At 51.4% G+C, this 19,670-nt stretch overlaps 1 protein-coding gene across 1 annotated transcript in view; it reads right to left on the bottom strand.

Annotated features, from left to right (window-relative positions):
• Positions 1–17,825, bottom strand: part of Abhd2 (abhydrolase domain containing 2, acylglycerol lipase) — a 52,655-nt gene extending 34,830 nt beyond the window's left edge. Inside the window, exons 1-2 of the mRNA XM_042698494.1 lie at positions 17,735–17,825; positions 232–331 (exon numbers count right to left, since the gene is read on the bottom strand). The gene's annotated coding sequence lies outside the window, so the exon portion shown is untranslated. The remainder of the gene's footprint in view (positions 1–231; positions 332–17,734) is intronic.
• Positions 17,826–19,670: the final 1,845 nt, after the last annotated feature.

Below are 19,670 nucleotides of genomic sequence, written 5' to 3'. Positions count from 1 at the left end.
TTTTTAAAAAACCACCAGAAATTTCAAAGACTCTCTGACTCCCGTGAGGTGAGATTAAGTAGAAAGTTTTTCGCCTGGGGGTGCCTGGGTCCCCAAAGCTGGGCCAGGTCCTACTGACTTAGAGGAATACACAAGTCCCTCCCTCTCCTTCTGTCCTCCTGGCTCACTAGCCGACACAAGCCTACGGGGAGGCGGAGAGGCAGAGCAAGAATAGGTCTGTGCGGTACATACCTGGCTCACTCACTCCTCTTAGCAAGAACACGAATTTTCCTCGGAGAGAGGTCCAGGTGGGCCAACCAGGTCAGATCTCTTATTCCAATCAACCTACAAGCTGAAAAGATTGCATGGTGACATTTCACAGGAGAAGTCATTTCATGGACATAAAGGCAGTCTTTACAGTCTTCTGGGAAAAAATGTAATTTCTTTAATTAACGTGTGGGCCATGTGGATGTTTGGCGTTTCATACCTGCCGGGGATAGCCCTTGGCAGATGACCAAGACTGGTGGCCATCTGCTGTATCTGTCTGGCTGAAGCTACCTGGTACTGACCTTACCCCTGATCCCTTAAGGAGGCTGCCCGCAATACCTGGCTGAGGCTCAAAGACCCAGGGCCCCAGAACAGTGAGCACAACGGGGGAGGCCGGGTCTGGATGGGGTGCCCAGAGGGGGGCTCCACAGGGGCACAGGGAGCTACAAGTGCTCAGGGTGAGACAGGGACACCATTGGGAATGTGGTAAAACATCTGTAGATTTCAAGACAGCAGAGGAAGGAAAAGAAGAATATGGATGCCGATGAGATTTCAAGATCACAGTTCGAAACAATCCCAGGCAGGAAAGTCTGTGAGACTCTTATCTCCAACTAAGCACCAAAAGCCAGAAGACAAGCTGTGGCTCAAGGGATACAGTGCCAGCCTTGAGGAAAAAAGCTAAGAGATGGTGTCCAGGTCCTGAGTTCAAGCCCCAATATAAAAAAGAAAAAAGAAGGAAAGAAACACGTACTTTTTGGAAAAAGCAATCTACAGTCCTATCTAGCTGTGGCTATCCTGACTGAAGATTCAAACTGATAATATCCGTAGTAAGAAATGAAGAGAAGTGGTGTGGAAAGCAGATGGAGAATGGAGGATTTAATACCTGGTCCTGATTTTTTACTGAGTCTGGAAAGCTCAAGGCTCTGAGGTTAAATCTTAGTCTCTACAACAAAAGAAAGGGCTGGGAATGTGGCTTAGTGGTAGAGTGCTTACCTAACATGCATAAAGCCCTGGGTTTGATTCCTTAGTACCACATACACAGAAAAAGCCAGAAATGGCACTGTGGCTTAAATGGTGGAGTGCTAGCCTTGAGCAAATGAAGCTCAGGGATAGCCCAGGTCCTGAGTTCAAGCTCCAGCACTGGCAAATAAATAAATACACACAGAAAAGCTTTAAAAGAAACATATTATAAGATAAAAAAAAAAGAGCTGGGAAGGTGGCTCAGTAGGAGAGTGCTTGCCTTGCATGAGGCCCTGGGTTTGATTCCTCAGCACCACATAAACAGAAAAAGCTGGAAGTGGTACTGTGGCTCACGTGGTAGAGCACTAGCCCTGAGCTGAAGCGCTAAGGGACAGTGCCCAGGCCCAGAGTTCAAGCCCCACGACCGACAAAAAAAAGATCCATGACTGGTACCCTTCCCACAAAAAAAAAAAGATAAGAAATAAATGATGAAAATCTTTTTTTTTGGGGGGGGGGTCTGGTTGTGAGGCCTGAACTCTGGCCTGGGCGCTGTCCCTCAGCTCTTCAGCTCAAGGCTAGCGCTCTACCACTTGAGCCACAGCACCACTTCCGCCTTTTTTTCTCCTGCTTATGTGGTGCTGAGGAATCGAACCCAGGGCCTCAGGCATGTAAGGCAAGCGCTTTACCACTGAGCCACCTTCCCAGCTCCTGATGAAAATCTTGTACCAAGAAAGTATACATATCAGCATATGCAACAACTATGTATGTGGTCCAGGTTAGAATGCCTCTGAGCTCCCTGTCAGAGAGGACAGAAAACCCTGATTGCCCTGCAAAATGGGAAGAGTTCACGTCCAGTGCTCGTACCCCAACGCATGACACGCCATATAAACGGGGTTCTGTGCGCGGAATTATTTTAAAACCTGTGGGACTTTACGTTCAGGACCTGAGTGAGTGACGGGCTAGGCAGTGCCCTGCTATGGTTTGGTGGTTGTTGTTGGTTTTAATAGCAAATGCAGAAGAGGATTAATTTTCTCAACCGTTGGAGACTGCCAAAGTTTTAACATTCCTTTCAGTTCAGGCAGTCTTGTGAGCGACTTATGATCACTGGGGCCCAAGCAGGCAGCTGTGACCCCGCTGGACCTTGCAGCCCCAGCATGGGTCAGCTCGGACACCCCCGGAATGGTGCTGGTGGCGTGAAGGGACATCTCCACCACTGTGTGCCCAGCACCTTCTAGGACTGCAATTAAGTGGAGTTTGCGTCCCAACTGCAAAGAAGAGACGCTTATGTTAAGGCTGTGTGCACAGTACAGATCTGTGAGAAGAGAATTTAGTCTAGGAAACAATTGAGTGAGGAAAGACTTATGGAGTCTAGGCGTTAGGGTGCTAATGCAGGATTTAGGGGACTGGGAGAGGAGGGGAAGATAAAGGAAGGGCGCGGGGGGGGGGGGGAACAATGCTTCTCTATTCGTCTGTCCATCCATCATCCATCTGTCCACCTAGTCCATCCATCCAAGGGTCAAACCAGGAATGAGCAGGACATTTTAGAACACAACTTGTCTTGCATTTTATATTCTGGTGTTCTTTCTTTCCAAGGCCAACCTGCCACTGTTAATGCTCTGAATTTGGTAGCTGTAACAAAACTTGGTGTTCACTATTTTGTGCATCCCGTCCCCCTTTCTAGGTGAGAGAGCAGGAGGCAGTTTAAAAGGAAAAGGAGGCCCAGAGGGCCGGGCATGTGTGTGCGGGAGGAGAGGAGAGGTAGTCTTCCCATTTTCCACCCTCTCTCTCCGCCTCACCTGGGCTGGGCTTCCCCTGCATCTGTAGCAAGCCCCGGCCCCACCCTGCTAGGTTATGAGTGGGGCTTAGGTGTTGTAACTGATAGTTAAACCTCTGTTTGTAGTTTCTCCATTAACAAAAGGATCCGAGGTGCTGCCCAACGCCAGCCGGCTTGCCATCTGGTCCTTCCAGGTGTCCCTCAGACTTCGAGACCAGCCTGACTGGTATTTCCAGCACTGGGCAGGGTTGGCCCCGTCCCCACTGCGCACAGGACACCACTGAAGGATGGAAGCTACTGCACTGAAGAAGCTCGTCTGCGTGCTGAGACCCGGCCAGGGCCCACTCTGCCTTTCCCTTTCAAGGTCACTAGGCCAGGAGGTGACCTTGAACAAGCCACTTAACCTTCCAGGCCCTAAAGACCTCAACTGTAAAAGGAGAGGTCTGCGGTAGAGGTGGCCAATGCCAGAGGCCGCTTCAGCTCAAAATGGCTGAGATTCTAAGACACAGTTGCAGCCCTTGGTGAAGGGACACAGGTAAAATCTGTAAGTGTGGTGTAGCAGAACCCGGGCCCGCTTCTGGCCTGCTTCTTAGACCACACGACAAAACTCACAGGAGCAACAACCCTCAGGGGCTTTGCTCTTTCTTCAAATAAATTAAATTCTCATCTGCGTTCTGGGTGCCAATAATCCCATGGCATTCATCAAGAAAGTGCCCAAAATATTAGAAATTACCACAAAAGATACACTTTCCTGATGAGCACAAAGGTCTCCTCAACATTTAATAACTGGCTGATGCACCATTTATTAACTTTCAGCCTTCAACAGGTTGAAAATTGATCTAGGACTCACCCTTCCACACTAGGACTCACCCTTCCACACTGAGCCTATGTTACTTAGTAAGTCACTGGATACCAGTGATCATCAAGTCCCCTACACTTCCAAGAAGCCGGGTGTGGTAGTGTGCACCTGTAATCCCAGCACTCAGAAGGCTGAGGCAGGAAGCTGGCAAGTTCAAGAGTTCTGACAGGCAGCTCCTTCCTGTTCTGTGCTAGAAGGGATCTTTGGAGCACGATACCCTGGGCTCTTCCTCCAGACCCCCCTCTATTGCTCAGGGTCTCTCCTGCCCCTCACCTGTGCCTCCTCCCTGCAGAAAAGTCCATGCTGGCTCAGCCTGGCTCTCCCAGAACACTGTCCTGCTCTGCCTTAGAACCCCAGGCTCCGGGGACTCAGGCTTCGCCTCTCGAGAGCACCCTGGGAGGGTGCTGGAGGTCTCAGTACCCTGCCACAGAGGGACTGCGAGGTCTCAAGGTGTGGCCCCCGCCAAGAGCCAGGCAACCCTGGCCCCTGGCCCTGCTCTCCTGCCTCTCAGTGGCTCTCGTGGCGGTGTGGTCACCACCCCACCTTGCAGTCAAAGTGAGCCAGCAGGTGACGCTCTGTTTCATCCTTCAGGGACTAGCAGAAGGTTGAGGAGGCACGGTAAGTATTGTGAGGCAGGCTTTACCCTTTTCTCTTTCCCAAATACAGTACCTCCGCTGCGGGGAGCAGGGATGCCAGCTCCTGCCAGTGCCGAGCGGCAGGCTGGCGGTCACATGGCTTCCATGGTGACCAGGCTTTAGGCGACGCATGCTGGCAGCAAAGGCAGATAAATATGGACAGCTGGTTTGCGTGCTGGCCCTGGGGACCCGGCAGACCTGAGCGGGGCTGCCTTCCCAGGGAAGCTACTGAACAAGCAGGAAAAAAATAAAAATTCAAAAGGAAGCATGTTGAGTTGATTTATTTTGGGGCTTGAGCTAAATGTATTGCTTTTCCGAGGAAAGAAACTGAAGTTCACACCCTTCAATGTTCCTGTCTCCCATTGGCCAGTACAAACCCCCTGCCTGTTGGGGCGCTGGCCTCCCTCCTTCCCGCCTCCCACTCTGGAAGCAAGTTTTCTCAGCCTCTGTAGAGCCTGAGGGCAAGTCCCAACTGCCACCCTGGCCGGCCAACAGCCTTCACCCTTTAGGTTTTAGCCAAACCTGCACATAACAGGCAGACATCTGGTCTACCTCTATGAACTACAGCACACCACAGACAGTGGGTGTGCCCCCACGCCAAGTGCGTACCCAGCTCCCACCTCAGGAACGTTCCTCTACTGGGTCTTCCCGGCACATGTGACCAGCCACACTTTGTCAGTGTCCTGAGGGGGCAGGGAGTGGCTAGCAAGGGGGGATGTATCAAGAATGCACTCGCCTGCAGAAGCAGGAAGCCGTTTCCTAGAGGCCACAGCCTACAGATGAAAAGGACAGATCCCACCGGAAAAGGGTCAGTACCTGGGGGGAGGGGGACGGAGCATAACCCTGAAAACAACATCCTCTTCTGACATTCCACTCTCCTCCCTGCAGACCCGAGGGCACTGGCTTCCAGCTGGCCCCTGTGGGAGCTTAATGCATGCAACCTGAGTCCACACAGCACTAGGTACTAAATCTTGAAGCACCAGGTGAACACTACCAGATTTCACACAAAAAAGCCCCTGGAGAGGAAGGTGGACCCCTGGTTGGAGCAGCACAGAAGACACACAGCAGAAGAGAGAGTAAGAAGAGGTGGACAGTGGAGCGCTGGGTGCTCAGGAGACTGGCAGGTAGGCCAAGGGGGATGAGTATGGAGAATCGACAATGAGTCACTGGGGAATGATGCTTCTGTGTGTCACCTGCAAGGGGAATGCAGACCTCAGCCTGGAAGGCAGCGCCACACCTAAAGCTGCTGCTGTGGGTACTGGGTCACGCATGCTACCTAGTGCAGGCTGACGGGAGGCTGCGTGTGAGAAGCGTCTACCTGCTACATGTAAGCAGGCCCAGGGCCACGGCCGGACAACACTGCAAGGCCTCCATGGTGCCCAATGACCTGCTAAGTTATCCAAGGCCCTTCACTGGGGGCCCCATCCCCTCCAGACCCTAAAATCACAGTTGCTCACCTCCATATTTTATAAAGATCCGAGCACAAAACTCTCTGGTCTCTTTTCTACATAAAAGTGATGATTCCTCTCTCTTTAATACCTGATGGCCGATTCCCTTCGGACTCAATTTTTTTTTTTTTTTTTTTTTTTTTTTTTTTTGGGTCCAGTCATGGGGCCTGAACTCTGGGCCTGGGCACTGTCCCTCAGCTCTTCAGCTCAGGGCTAGCGCTCTACCACTTGAGCCACAGCGCCACTTCCGGCTTTTTTCTTTTTTGCTTATGTGGTGCTGAGGAATCGAACCCAGGGCCTCAGGCATGCAAGGCAAGCACTCTACCACTGAGCCACCTTCCCAGCCCCTCGGACTCAATTTTTGTGTTTGATTTCTGTACAAACTGAAGATCAGAGTGCTGAGCACATCATGGGTATGTGTAGCTATTTACTGGTCATGTCAATCTTGAGAGAGGCCTAGGGCATCACCACCATGAGACCCTGCGCAGACTTTCCTTAGCAAATCATCCCATAAAGCAGAGAGGCACAGCTCCGTATGGGCAAGTGGACAAGTGTGTGCTGAGAAAGTTCACTGTGACTTGGGCCGTCAGCCACTTTGGGGTGTTTTAAAGAACACCTTTGACGTTCAGGCAGATAACTCTCCATTCAAAATGGAAGTTCTCTGCTTTCCATTGTTCAGAGGAACGACTGTTTGAGGCTGTATTCTTCCATCACTTCCCTGTTTGTCTAAAGAACATGTTACTAGACTCAGAAGTTATAAATCTACTTCATAAACTCCTCTCTCACCAAGAAAGACATTTCAAACTGAAACTGCTCCAGGGAGCAGAAGGAAGGCAGGCTTCAGAAAAAAGGTAAGATAGAAACATACCCGTCATTTGTTACAATTCTGACAAATACCCTCCGAAGACCCCCACAACATCCAATGCAACGAAGTTGTCAATGGTGTTTTCTAACTGACATGGGCTTATTTAGCATAGAAAATATAAGTCAGAATGGTATTAGTCCTAGGTTAACCTAGACCAAGAGTGTGGTGGAATTATAAAATAGGACTGCTTAGCAGGTTGTGTTGGCTCAAGCCTGTAATCTTAGCTACTTGTAAAGTGGAGATCAAGGAATCAGGGTTCCAGAAAAAGAGCCAGGCGTTGGTGGCTCACACCTATAATCCTAGATACTAAGGAGCTAGCTACTGAGGATTGCAGTTTAAAGCCAACCCAGACAGAAAAGTCCCCATGAAACTCTTGTCTCCAATTAGCCACCCAGAAACCAGAAGTGGTGCTGTGGCTCAAGCGGTAGAGCGCTAGCCTTGAGCACAAAGGGGCTCAGGGACAGCACCTAGTCCTGAATTCAAGCCCCACAACAGACAAAAAAAAAAAGGAAAAAGAATAATTTTCAAGACTCCATCTTGACTAACAGGTGGGTGTGGTGGCTTGTTTGTCACTCAGTGATGAAGGGAAGAAGAAATAGGAAGATGGAAGTCCAGGCCAGTGTGTGTGAGTAGCAACACTAAATAAACAAGGCACAAAGGAGCAGGTGCGGTGGCTCAAGTGACAAAGCACAGGACATACAAAAAAATCCTTCCCCAAACGAACTAAGCAACTCAAGGCAGTGATGGCAGGGAGGGATGAGAGAGGGATAGAGGGAACAGCTAACACTAAAAAAAAAAAGGAAAGAAATACATGTACCACCCGATGTGGAAGCTCATAGAATTCACAAACTATAGACCACGATCATGACAATTTGCCTCATGAAGGTTAGAATGTGTTTGTGTCTTTAACTAAGTATCACTATCTCACAAAACTATGAAAGTTGTGAACTTAATGTTGAAGTGCGGTGATGGCAGGAGACAGAGACCACACACTGGCCGTGGGGACAGACAGAGGGGCTGGGGTGACAGCTGTACTGCTCTGCTCGTGTCGTGACTGTGGGCAAGGTCCCTCACCTCTTGACATCTGAGATGCTTCACTCATTAAATGTGGATAATAAGGCCTTCCTTCAAGAGTCCCTGCATGGTGTAAATGAGGGAGAGCAGGTCAGGTACCCATCTCCAGAGCATCCTGCTATGACAATAAAAGTTAAAAACATAAACACAGGCCTAATTTGCCAGTGGTGAGCCACACAGGGACAAAGGCAAAGGGGCTTGTGTCATCCACGAATGCCAGAGGGTTCTGGCCCAGGGCTGAATGTCTGGATCTACCAGCTTAGTTAGCCTGGTCTTTACCTTATCAGCAAGGAATCGCCACCAATCCCAACCTGACCATCAACTATGGGTGACAACGGCACTGCGCATGCTGGCTTGACTGTGATCCTCCTACTGATGCCTCTCTTGTAGCTGAGACCTGGAGTGTGCATCACCACACCTGGCTTGTCTATTGAGAACGGAGTCTTGCTGACTTTTTACTCAACACTAGCCTGAGCTGCCACATTGCCAATCTGTCTCCCAAATAGCTAGGATTATAGGTGTGGGCCACTGTGCCCGGCAGCTCACCAAACCTTCAGATGAAGGACCAGAACTACATGATAATTAGGTTTTCTACTTCTGTAACTCTTCACTTTATCAAGTGTTCACGATTGAATACATGACCTCACTCATTTCGCAAAATGCATCTGTGTTGACAGTGGAGACCAGGCACGAAATTTACTACGTACAAAGCGGAGCCTCAGACCTGACCTCACTCAGTACCCGCTGCAGAGATGGGAATAACTATGAATGGAAGAAAGGAAACTGAGGCTGGGGCTCCCAGGGGCAGCCCTGGAGGTCAGAGAAGGAAGGACCTAACTATATTGGAGGCCCGTGCAGAGTTGGCTGGATGCCGGCATTTTAAAGACAGACAGAACAGAAATTTCTGTGCCTTTTACACACGGTAGTGACAGCATCGAGATTCCCTGTGCAATGCCAGTGCACTTTCCAGCCTTCCATGCGGAACTGCTACTAGCCGCCGGGGGTGATATTGAGGACAGACCTCGGGAAAGGGTTGCTTTCTCCATCAGGGACGAGCCCGGGCCCTGGCCTCTCATGCACTCTCACAGTGTTGCTGACGGGACCGTGTGAGGGCTTTGTTCACGTGGTCGCATAGAAGTGAGATCCGCAGCCAGTCTGTGCGGAAGGGAGGGGTGGCAAGCGCGTATGGAAAGCTCTGGGAGAGCTGGCGTATGGTGGGGACACCATCCAGCCCCAGAGAAGATCCTGGAGCAGAGCTCCTGCATCACACCCAGCAGAGAAAGGGCTGAGTGAACACCTGTTGAGCAGATGAAAACAGTGTGCACTACCCATGCTGACGGTCCAGCACTACCATCGGCCCAGGAGGCTGTGTCTCCCTCAAGTTTTGGGGTTCAATGATTTCATCACTGGTTAGGTAAGAGAAGTTACTAGGATGTCCACAAGTTCAGGGGAAATGCACTAAAACATATGATTTCATGTCAAGTGAATAAGGCACAAAAGTGAAGGAAGGGCTGAGCGTTGTGGTACATGCCTGTAATCCCAGATACTAGGGAGGCATAGGAAGTAGGGCTGAAGTCTAAGGTAGGTACCTGGTTAAAAAAAAAAAAATGAGACTCCATCTAAAAAATAACTAGAAGAAAAAGGGGAGGGAGTATGGCTTAACTGGTAGTGTTTGCCTCACACCAGAGTTCAGAAAGAGAAGGGAAGGGAAGGGGAGAGAAGGGAAGGGGAAGGGGAGGGGAGGGGAGGGGAGGGGAGGGGAGGGGAGGGGAGGGGAAGGGGAAGGGGAAGGGGAAGGGAAGGGAAGGAAGGGAAGGGAAGGGAAGGGGAGGGGAAGGGAAGGGGAAGGGGAAGAAAAGCAAGAAAGAAGGGGGAGGGAGGCAGGAGGTAGAGGGAGGGAGTACATGGACATAAACACATATATTTGCTGGGTTGTGCATAAAATATTTCTGGAAAAACATGCAAGGCCCTAGTAACATTCACTGCTCCTGAAATGAAGATATTTTCCCTATTTGCCTCTGGAATATTGCATCATCTGAATGTGTCACCTGCTGTGAGGGAACAGGACTGAGATCTGAGGACTGTAGTTCAAAGCCAGACAGGGCAGGAAAAGTCCATGAGATTCTTATCTCTAATAAGCTGCTAAAAAAGCTGAAGTGGTAGAGTGCTAGCCTGAACAAAAGAAGCTCAAGGACAGTACCCAGGCCCTGAGTTCAAGCCCCAGGACCAGCGCAGGATTTTTCTTCAAAAGTTTAAAAAAAAAAAAAAAGGATTCAGATAAGAACCACTCACTGATGGGGTATCTCTTTTAAGCTACAGGCATGAGCCACTGACGGTATTTTTAAACAATTAGGAATGTGAATGATTGGATACTTGATGGTATGAAAAGAATCATTGTGAGTTTAAATATATATATGTATATGTATACACTCACGAATGATTCATAAAGAAGTCTGTAAGCAGAAATATTTGTGAAATACTTCTCCTGGATGTACTTCTGCATGTGACTGTGATGTTTGGGCTGGACTTGCAGATAAAGATGAGCTGGGGAAGGAGGCAAAGGGAACACAGGAAACTGGCTGACGGTTGGTCGAGGTGCTGGTACAGGGTCAGGGCCACAGGATAGGACTCCCTGTAGGGCTGTCTCCTCTCTCGTGATGAAAGTTTATTTCCCAGCAAGACACAGGACACAGCACCTTTCAGCTGCGTGGTGCAGTCTTGGTGCTGGAGCCCCTGAGGCAGCTCCTGTCCTGGCGAGGGCTTAGGTCATGCAAATGAGTTCCTTTCATCCAGTTATTAGTTACCCTATCATTGACTCACTGAAGAAGTCCCTGAATCTTTCCACACTTAGCACATCTCCATTTTTCCCCCAGCCAGGTTTACCTGGCTCTAACTCGTGGGGAATTCACACACACAAGGGAAGCATGAAGGCTATGTGCATCCTGTTCTTAGTACTGGCCTGCAGATGTGGCCCCGTGGTAGAGGGCTTGTCTGGCATGCCTGAGAGGCCCTGAGTTCCAATTCTGGGGCAAAAGCAAGCAAACAAACCCCATGAAACCACGAAGTTGAAGAGGTCTTCCTCTAATGAGAACCAAAGAACTTGAAGAACCTACCACTGCAAAGTTAGAGCTGCTCTGTGAACAGAACCCTCCCCTCTCAGCCCTCCCAAAGGCCAGGAGTCTCCCACATTCAAAGTGGCTCTAAATCAAACTCAGAGGTAAGTCAAAGCAAGAGAAAGGTTCAGATCCACTCCAAGAAAAAGAGAAAACCAAAATCCACAGGCACAATCTGGGAGCCACAGAAGATTCTAGCCCCACATTTCCATTGTACGATTCTTTACGGCACAAGGAGCCTGGGCAATCAAGTCTTGTCTGCTTCAAGATGGCTGAGCAGTAGTCAGCTAGCAAGCCGGGCGCAGGTCAGACCTAGAAGTAGAAAGAGGTATGGGGAACTTGGGAAAGAACTGCAACCAAAGACATGCTTCAGAGAAGATGCTTTAGGACAGCAAGTGCAAGAGCTGGTTTTTCCTGGAGCAAGAGAAAAGATAGGGCCTGGTGCTCGGTAACACTCCCCAAACAGGAAGTCCTGGGATGCAGGGCAGGGCTGAGGCAGGGCCGGCACAGCGGGTGCAGCACCCGGTGTGAACACTGGCTCAAACAATGGAGATGCGGGAAGTGCCCTTCAAAGAGTCTGGGCCACTCCTCTGGAGGCCAGAGAAAGCAGCCTGTCCATCCACAGGGCCAGGCTGAGGCCCCAGTCCAACGCCCTCCTCTCCTCCAGTGTCCCAGCTCTCCCTGCACAGATTGACCTAGAGCCTGCCGCCTCTCCTCACCTCTTCTCAGGCTCAGGGCTACAGGACATAGAGAAGAACGACATTTGCCACCGAATTGTTTTAATGTCTCCACACGAAGCTGCTGCCTATTTAAGACTGGTTTTCAGCATCCTTAGAAACAGCAGATATCTAAAATAGACGGCCTTCATAAAATATGACGTGGAAATGCTTTTCCTCCTGCCAAGAGATATTAAGTGAGAGAAAAAAAAAATAACAAGGTTCCAAACAGCATGCATATAGCATCTGTGTAAAAAGCACGGTGTGCAAATATTCCTCACAAGTCTGCCCTGATAAATAATGTATATGACAGATGCCTGTGGCTGTTGGTTCACGCCTGTCATCCTGGTCACTTGGGAGACAGGACCAGCACAGGTATACAGCTGAGATACCTTCTTAATCCATAACTGGGCCCAGTAGCATGCGCCTGTCATCCCAAATTATGTAGAAGGCTGAGATCAGGAGGATCGTGGTTCCAGGCTAGCCTGGGCAGAAAAGTCAGGAAGACTCCAACTCCAGAGTCTTGCTTGCACCTATGATCCCAGTGAAAGATTACAATCACTCAGGTGTGCTCTAGGTGGGAACCAGACCCTATTGAAAAAATAACCAAGGAAAACTGGGTTTGGAGACATGGCTCAGCAATATCCTCCCAGCTTATTGAGACCCTGTGTTCAAATCCCAGTACCAACAACAAGAATGTGCGCATGAGAAGCACACTCCTGGAGGAGAAAGAAATTCACAATGCTGGTTGTCTCTGGAGAGCAACATGGGAAGCAGGGACCAGGGTGGGCGGAGACATATTTACTGTCTAACCTTTTGTGACTTTCAAATGTTTTCCTTCAACATAGAAATGCATTGCCTATTAAAAAAAGGGGGGGGCTGGGAAGGTGGCTCAGTGGTAGAGCGCTTGCCTTGCATGCCTGAAGCCCTGGGTTCGATTCCTCAGCACCACATAAGCAAAAAGAAAAAAGCCAGAAGTGGCGCTGTGGCTCAAGTGGTAGAGCGCTAGCCTTGAGCTGAAGAGCTGAGGGACAGCGCCCAGGCCCAGAGTTCAGGCCCCACAACCGGACCCAAAAAAATAAATAAATAAAAAATTAAAAAAAAAAACTTCTGAATTAACTACATTAAAAATGTGTGTGTTTCTGAGACACGATCTTGCTAAGTAGCCCAAGTTGTCTTTGAATTCTTAGACCTCTTACCTCAGACTTCTGAGAGCGAGGATTACAGATGTGTACCACCACCCTGCTCCCCAATAAAATTTAAATTAAAACAATTTAAAAATAAAATCAGTCCTTGGGGCTGGGAAGATGGCTCAGTGGTAGAGCGCATGCCTTGCATGCCTGAGGCCCTGGGTTCAATTCCTCAGCACCACATAAGCAAAAAGAAAAAAGCCAGAAGTGGCGCTGTGGCTCAAGTGGTAGAGCGCTAGCCTTGAGCTGAAGAGCTGAGGGACAGCGCCCAGGCCCAGAGTTCAGGCCCCACGACCGGACCCAAAAAATAAAATAAAATAAAATCAGACCTTAAGCAATAAAGCAAACACACTTGGTAGTCTGGTTAACTGTGCTCTTGGCATACACACCAGATGCTCAGTTCGATGACCTTAATGAGCCCCTAGTTATTGACAATGAAAGAAAACCAGAAACCAGGAAACCCGCGGGAGTCAATGCGCTAACTCCCTCAGCACTCCACCTGTCTGCTACTTAACTATGGCAGAAGATCAGAGAATGGGCTTGTGGGTAACCCTGGCCCAGGTGCAGACACTTCACCTATGCACATCAGCCACCGATGCAAGAAAACACAGAGCCCTGAAGCTGAGATGACGTAATAAAGCTGCAGATATAAAGATGGCCCCGAAAGGAGATAATGTTAACACTTATCAAACACAGAATGGAAACATAGACTGTTTTTTTTTTTAAAGGCTTTAATCATCAGGCATGGTGGTGGACACACCTGTAACCCTAGCACTTGGAGGCGGAGGTCGGAGGTTGAGGACAGCCCGAGGTACGTAGGGAGACTCCGCCTCAAACAAATGGCCTTCGTCACATCACATACTGGCCAAACGCTGGATCAGGAAAAGCTGCTATAACAGAGGCACCTGCTCTCGGGGCCAGCTTAGCTCCAGACAAAACAGGAAAGTTTAAAACACCTCATGCTGGACATCTACTCTTTTCAACAGGTCGAGAAGAATACCACACTCACCACCACCCCAAAATTGAGACAGTGTATGAAGCAGGCCACATAGAATCCCATTACATTGGAAGGGCTTTTCAGAGCCAAATCTTAAGCTAAAAATAAAATAAAATAAAGCCAGGCATCAGTGGCTCATGCCTGTAATCCTAGCTACTCAGAAAGCTGAGTTTTGAGAATTGCAGTTCAAAGCCAGCCAGGGCAGGGCAGGAAAGTCTGTGAGCTTTTTTTTTGTTTGTTTGTTTTGTTTTTTTTGTCGGTCATGGCGCTTGAACTCTGGGCCTGGGTGCTATCCCTGAGCTCTTCAGTTCAAGGCTAGCGCTTTACCACTTGAGCCACAGCTCCACTTCCCACTTTTTCTGCTTATGTGGTGCTGAGGAATCGAACCCAGGGCCTCAGGCATGCAAGGCAAGCGCTCTACCACTGAGCCACTTTCCCAGCCCTAGTCTGTGAGATTCTTATCTCCAATTAACTACCAAAAAGCTGGAAATGGTGCTGTGGCTCAAAGTTGTAGAGCACTAGCCCTGAGCACAAAAGCTCAGGGACAGCACTCAGGCTAAGCTCAAGTCCCAGAACCAGCACAAAAAGAAAAAGAAAAGAAACATGTTTGCTGTACCGTGCTCTGGGTGGGTGTCCTGAGCCAACGTGATGAGAACTATAGTCATGTGCAGGCCTGGCCAGAGATCTCGGGGAGAAAGGTACAAGATGGCGCAGCCAGGAATGAGATGCCCTCCCACCCCAGTGTCAGAAGCCACGGGCAAGACAGAGCGCCGGGGGTCTGCATTAAAGCACACAAAAACTATTACTCTAAAGCAACCACTACCATAGCCTAACCAAGAACACCTAACTCGGAATCAACAATCTTAAGAAAAACAAGGTGGAAGGAGGTGCCAATCCATGGAGTGATCCTCTCTGATTTAATCTAAGATGACAATAACAAAGGTGACAGCCATCTTTCCCAAACAAGGGACACACTGGGGGTGGCTGATTTATCGTGAGGTGAACAGGAAGGGAAAGGGAAAAGGGAGGAGAGGGAACTTGTAGGGCTGCGACCAGACCACTCTATGGCGTAGGCCGTCTGGCTTATCTCAAGCTCTGGAAAAGGACAGGGAAAACGCAGAAGAAACGGCGAACAAGCTGGATTACCAGCAAAATTGGCCGTCCACTTTGGTCTCTGCCAGGCAGGGCAGGGCCGCTGCTCCCTCCCCACTCCTATGACTAAGGAGCTTGCTTAAATGCATTTGACACACGATCCCTGAACTTCCGAAAAGCACTTAATATAGTGGCTCATGAAATCTTAATCTAAAAATGTTCATCCATTTATAATCAAGCTGCAGCACGCTGATGACTGGGAGAAAGGCCGAGGAGAGGGGCCTGCATGTGTGTAGAGACTCTGATGCTGCCATCTTCCACGACTTGCTTTACACTTAGATCCTCTCACCCCCTTTAAAGAGAATTTAAAACAAAATTTTAAAAAAAGATTGAGCATCTAAGAAGAGTGTGGTTACAAAAAGAGAGAGTGAATTATCTGATTCACTGAAAGGAAAGAAAGATGAGAAAAAAAAGATACAACGTGAGCTGAAAACCCCTGCAGATGGTCTCTGCGAAAGTGAAATGATTTTTATTTTCTAGTGGAAGGAAGGGTGAGTGTCCTAGCGGAACATACTGGGTGGTAGATCTGAAACAAAACTAGACAGAAAGGTAACAAAAGATTCTATTTAGCAAAGCTATCTGGTTCCTGTCCTCAACCCCAGTGCACTAGCCTTCCTTCCTGTTTGATAGATATAGAGAAGTTACACAGCTAACAGGAAGCAGAGTTAAGATTCAAACCCAGGCCACTCAGGTACCATGCTCTGTGCTCCAGGCCTTGCTGGGCTTCTCTAGACCTCAAATGCGGAGGATGAGACACCCAGTCTGGAAGTAAAGTACCAGACACATGCTAGATCTCCATCAACCCTAAGCCCGGCGCCAGTGGCTCACACCAGCAATCCTAGCTACTCAGGAGGCTAAGATCTGAGGCTTGTGGTTGGGAGGCAGCCCTGGCAAGAAAGCATGAGACTCTTATCTCCAATAGACTATTCAGTAAAAGCCGGAAGTGGCACAAATGGCTGAAGTGGTAGAACTGTAGCCTTGAGCAAAAGAACCTCGGGAACAGCGCCCAGGCCTACATACAGTTCAAGCCTCAGGACTGGCAAAAAAAAAAAAAAAATCAACCCTTAGTTATAGCTCTGATGATCCCCAGCCTGTTTCCTCTCCTGCACCTTCAGGAGATTGCATTAGAATGTCAGGCTCTCAGAGGCCACAAATCCACGGTGATGATAGACTGGTAAGTCAAAGGTAAATTTGGCCTCAAATAGACAGCAAGTTGTATTCGGATTCTCTCTCTGCCCCTGACCTTCAGAAGACCATGTCCTTGTGATTCAGGCAAATGACAGGAGGTACTGATAGGGAGGGGGAGGAGCTGGTTTTTCTTTTGCACTCTGCTTAATGTGGTTGAATGGGTCCTTGAAAAGGTCGGGGGCCAGATCATGCTGACTCCCCCCAGCTCCTCTCCTGAGCTTTTCTTAGATCCTGCCTTTGGATTTAGTGACTAAAATGCAGGTAAAACTTGCAAACTGGAGGTTTGGGGTGAGGAGAGGAGAGGAATTGGAAAGCCTAAATACGCAGTACTTCAAAATTAAAACGCTTCACCGTGGTGAAAGAAACCGTTTGGTTTATTTACTTTTCAGTAAATCCGCACTATAAATCCATTCTCTCTGCTCCCGGCCCCACTTTGGAGCTGACACCCCAAGATTCCGTAGGAAGCTGGGTGTGGGCAGGTGGTGCCCACCTGTAATCCTCCCTGCAACTCAGGAGGCTGAGATCTGAGGATCGCTGTTGGAAGCCAGCCTGGGCAGGGAAAGCCGTGAGCCTCTTCTATCCCTAATTAACCAGCCAAAAGCCACCCGAAGTGGAGCTGAGGCTCATGGGGTGTGGTTAGGGCCCTTGCCAGCCTTGAGCACAACACAGCTCAGGGACAGCGCCCAGGACCAGGGCAAGTCACAACAACCACCACAACAACAATGCATTATGAGTGAAGTCGACACCCACTTGGGTCCTAACCAACTCTCCGGAAGAACCCTTCCCCATCCCAGGCTGCGCGCCGCTGTGCACCTGTGCGTGGACAGGGCCCGCGGGCCTCCCTTCCCGGGCCTCCTTCCCCGGGCCTCCCCGAGCATCCCTGACAGGTGGCGGCCGTGGGCCTCTGCCTGGCTGCCTCCAAGGCCGAGGCCCGGGCTGCCCGGCCGGCCAGGGAGCCCCCCGGCGCTGCTGGACAGCGCTCGCTGTGGGCAGGGCCCAACCCAGCGCCCAGCACGGTGCGGGGCCGGCCCAAGCGGGTCTCGAACCGCCGCCCCTCCGAACTCGAGCCCGTGGGTGGCGAGGGCGCCCCGGAACCCCCCCGCCCCGTGCCCAAACGCGGAGGCCTAGCGAATATCCGGGACTCTTAGCGAGCCCCCGCCCCCCGACCCCCGGGTCTCCTGGACGCCGTCCCGCCGGCCGGGACCGGAGATCCCCCGTCCTGACCCGGGAGCGCGCGCGGGCCGGGCCGGGGGTGGCGGCCGGGCCGCCCCGAGCCCGGGAGGACAAAGGGCTCCGGGAAGGCGTCGCCCGGGCGCGGCCCGGCCACGGCGGGAGCGGGAGCCGGGCCCGGGGACCCCGCGGCCCGGGTGACAGGACCCCCCCCCCCCCCCCCCCGCTCCGGAGCCGGAGCGCCGAGCGCAGCGGCCGGGCCGCGGCGGGGACCGCCGGCTCCGGGCTTCGGCCTGGCGGGTGGCGCCGACCCCGGCTCCGCGGAGCTCGCTCGGCCGCGGCTTTACCTGTGCTCGGTGGACGACGACGGCCCAGCTTCGCCCCAAGTCCGCTGCCCTCAGCTCCGCCCGCCGCCGCCGCCGCCGCCACCGCCGCCGCCGCCGGCTGCGCTCCTGGAAATGCAGCCGGAACCACTGGCCAGCGCAGCTCCCGCCGCTACCGGCCCCGCCCAGGCAACGGCCGCCACGCCCCTGACAACCGCCTCGGCCACGCCCCTCACCAAGGGAACCCACTGTTCATTGGATAGCTCAGCCGCCACTCTCGCGGTTCGGCGCCCTCACGTTGCACCTGGCCGGCATCCTATTGGTCGGTAGAACTGCCCCTCAAAACGGAGATGGGAGGAGGGGGCCCTTAACGAAGAGCTCTTCGGCCATTGGTTACTTTTGACGTCTTTGGCCCGTGGGCCAAGACGCTATTGGATAAAGCTTACCTTCAGGGGGCGGGGTAAAGGATGCAGGCTTAGAGGGCTGGGGGGGCGGCTTGGAGGGGGGTAAGGGGGGGCGAGGGGGAAGAAGCTGGGGGCGATTGTGACCGGCAGCTGGTCTGCGGGGTTGGGTCAGGTCAGGTGCCCTCCGCGGGGTGGGGAAGGGGAAGGTTGCCGAGAGCTCGGCCGGGGGGTTCCGATGGGCTCCGGCCGTCGGGAAGGACGCACCTGTAGCCCGGGACGCGCGGGTCATCAGAAGAGGCCTTACCCTGGAGAGAGGAGGGAAAGAAGTCTCCAGAAAAGAAAGGACGGGGTGGGGGGTGGGGGAGGTGGGAGCTGCGGCCTCGGGCCTCGGGATGGACACTCGTGGGGTTTTCTGTCCTGCTGATCTTCCTGTCCTTGGCCGGCCCTGGCCATTGGCGGCGCCCTGGACGAATGTGGGGGGCAGACCCAGAATGGAGGCAGGTGTCCTGGCTGGAGGTGTGTGTCGGGGGGTGGTCCCCGGGGCATGCCACCCTGATTTCTTCATTTAGCAGCTGTGTGACGTTAGGAGGGGCAGAAGTAGAGCAGCTGGGCTGGGGTGTCTGGCATTGGGCAGGCCCGCCACCCACTCACCCTGATTGCATCGGTGGAACCGGCCCAGCTCTGAAATTCTACGGGCCTGGAACATGCCCTGGCATGTGTGCTGTCCTAAGAATAGAACTGCTGCAGTGTCCCCGAGCGAGATTCTGTAGGATGGACAGGGGAGGCACCGTGGGCAGCCTGGGGGGGGGGGGGAGAAGAGGGAGGAGCCACCCCACCAGGGAAAGCAAAAAGCGGGTGGGGAACGACCCTTGCTTTTTCTGTCCAGCACGCTTGGCCATTGCGACAAGGAAAAAGAAAATGGGCTTGCTCAAGGTGTTGGCCCAAACTCATGGGCCTATGGCTGTTACTTGGCTTTATTTCCTCCCCCACCTCCATCATGGCTGGTGGTACCCCTACCATTGGAGCCACACCTCCAGTTCCAGCCTTCTGCTGATTAATTGGAGAGTCTGCCCCCCCTCCCCCTCCCACACAGACACTCCAGACTGGCTCCCAACTGCAATTCTCAGATCTCAGCCTTCTGAGTAGCTAGGATTAGAATCCTGACTTATGTTAAAACAGTGAAGACTTCCAGAAAAAAAGAGCTTAGCTAAGTAAGTGTGGTTAATGGTGGTGTGAACTAGCATGCTTTAGCCCATACAATAAATACATCAAGGCATCAGGTTGTATGCCACAAATAGGTACCATGATTTGTCAAGTAAAATAAAAAAATTTAAAATAGCAACTTAAAAAATAGATCTCTTGCCCGTTGGAAGGGTTGCCTGGCTGTGGGTGGGGTGCGGGGAGCGTGTGTGCACACATGCTTGTTCCTGATGCACAGTTCTCTGGTTTTCTGTGTTTTAGTGGCCACACACATGGCTGCACATGTGCTAGGGAAACTGGCCCAGTACAGGTCACTGCACGCCTGTGTGCTGATCCCGAGATGTCTTCCTCGGCTC

Source organism: Dipodomys spectabilis, unplaced genomic scaffold (genome assembly GCF_019054845.1).
Source record: "Dipodomys spectabilis isolate Male_0828 unplaced genomic scaffold, ASM1905484v1 ptg000233l, whole genome shotgun sequence".
NCBI lineage: Eukaryota > Metazoa > Chordata > Mammalia > Rodentia > Heteromyidae > Dipodomys > Dipodomys spectabilis.
The sequence above is the reverse complement of the archived record's forward strand: the minus strand, read 5'-3'. Positions and strand labels throughout refer to the sequence as shown.